Source organism: Limanda limanda, chromosome 16 (genome assembly GCF_963576545.1).
Source record: "Limanda limanda chromosome 16, fLimLim1.1, whole genome shotgun sequence".
NCBI classification, from domain to species: Eukaryota; Metazoa; Chordata; class Actinopteri; order Pleuronectiformes; family Pleuronectidae; genus Limanda; species Limanda limanda.
The window spans coordinates 6,313,378-6,315,451 of record NC_083651.1 but is presented as its reverse complement, the minus strand read 5'-3'; the positions used below and the strand labels follow the sequence as shown (position 1 = coordinate 6,315,451).

Below are 2,074 nucleotides of genomic sequence, written 5' to 3'. Positions count from 1 at the left end.
TCCCACCTGCTGCGCACAGAGGTGAAAAGGGGACACTACCTGGCCTCAAACACGGTTTATTTATTCATTTTTGAAAGGCAAATAAACGTGAAAAGGTTGGCTTTAACTCACCTCCACTCACTGTGCGCGAACGCACGAGGGGGAGTTGGAGAAACCCCACTCCCTGCGGACAGCGAGTTACCGGGTGAGGAGGGGGGGGGGGCACCCCCGATCCAAATCAGTTTTAAGGGATAGATTATTTATTGATTAAGCTTCCCAACTTTTCTACTCACTCCTGTAAGAGAACAAACTCTGTATGGACACAAACAGCACGAGATAAACAATACTTACCCAAAGCTGTGAACATGAGTAGTTAGTGCCAGGTGCAGCTAATTAAGCTGCCTGAAACAAAGAGCAGAGCTTAACACATGCAGTGTAGCCCTCTGCCTCACTTTTAGAGAAGGGGAAAACCACAAACAATCCTCAGGGACACAAGGCGCCTGCACAAAAGTGTCGGATTGATAAAAGTGGAGTCCCAAAATATCTTACTTACCTGTCGGTCTCGGATGAGGCGAGTGAAGAAAAGAGGAGGCGGCCGCGCTCACCGGGGAGCTTTATGGGCGGTGAGCCCAGCCCCCTTAAGGTCACTCAAGTGACATTGTTGATATTTGGTCTCGAGGATAGGGAGATGAGGACATCATTCGTGTTAAGACCGTGGTGACGGTCTGAGGGAGGTCGAAATAGATCTTGCTGAAGTCGACACGACGCTGTTCCCTGGAGGAGAAGATGAGTGCGTGTGGAGGCAGAGCCGCGGGGCCGGTGTGGACGAGTCGAGGCGGAGAAGACGGATGCACAGTCCCTGAGTTACGGTGAGCTAGAGACGCCATGCTAACCACTAAGCTAACTGGTACATCTGAAAGCATGTCCGCCACTTTGGGATAGCGAGAAAGTTGCTAAAATACGAATACAGCATCGAGTGCTGGAGCAGATCTAGTGCATGTGTAAATATGTATGAATTACTTAGATGTAACAGTTTGTTCTCGTTAAGTTTTTTCATCAACGTGACTTTTTTCTGTATGTTTTCACAGCCTCAGCCCCCCCCCCCCCACACACACACACACACACACAAACAAAGAGGCGTTAGGCTGAGACGCTGAAAGTCTGGATTTAAAGTGCAGAAAATTAAGCCATTGAATGTAAGTAACTGTTTATGAATTGTTTTGGTGTTTTTTTGCTGTGGATCTTCCAACGGTGATGCAGCGCGGCTATTTCCGTTTATTAATAATAAAGTCATGTTACATGTGTTGTTTTCCAGCTGCCTGTCCATGACGTACAAAGACACACTATGAGCCAGTATGATCCGACCAGACCTTACATCAGCATTGAGGAGTTGTCGGAGAAGAAAGAGGGTAAGGTTTTATTCATTAAATAATTTTCCAGTTACATGTAAAGGTGTATGTTGTCATTGAACTGTGCTAATTTTACTGAATGTGTTTACAGCTGATTGAAGCGGGACAGATGACATGGATCCATCCTTCCACAGCCAGGAGTGCACCGACCTGTGTCCCACACTTCATATAAGACTGGAAGCTACACTGATCTCACAGCTACACACCACAGACGTCTACACACTGGAGAAGAGTCCCACAAAGAAGTCATGACCCAGAGGCTGCAGAGAAACATTTCAAGCCTCATCTGAGTTTTTGTACAATATTTTTGCTGTATGTAAATAAAGCTTTCACTCCACATATACCTTGTTCACATTTGTTCCCTGTACAATATGTTCACCTATAACATCAAGCATCACATGAATGTTTAGTTTTAATTAACTGCAGTGCTTTTGGTAAAGGCTTACTTATAAATAATAATAAATATTAATATATACATTTTTATTATAAATATTGTGTGGGAGGGGCTTACCCCTCGTGCGGAATGCTGTGACCCCACGTGTGCACTGCAATGACCCATAAGGTGACCAATAGCAACACTTCTACCAACCAATCACGAGTGACATTAGTTTCAAGGGTCTGTGGTTTCCTCCAATGGTGAGTAGAGAGAGGTTCTAGCCAGCGGCTGGACTCCGATTCATATGCTA

At 45.4% G+C, this 2,074-nt stretch overlaps 1 long non-coding RNA gene across 1 annotated transcript; it reads left to right on the top strand.

Annotated features, from left to right (window-relative positions):
* The first annotated feature begins 1,090 nt into the window (after positions 1 to 1,090).
* Positions 1,091 to 1,729, top strand: LOC133022106 (uncharacterized). Its single transcript, XR_009682995.1, has 3 exons — positions 1,091 to 1,175; positions 1,295 to 1,388; positions 1,480 to 1,729. It is a non-coding gene; the product is annotated as an uncharacterized LOC133022106 (long non-coding RNA).
* The last annotated feature ends 345 nt before the right edge of the window (positions 1,730 to 2,074 follow it).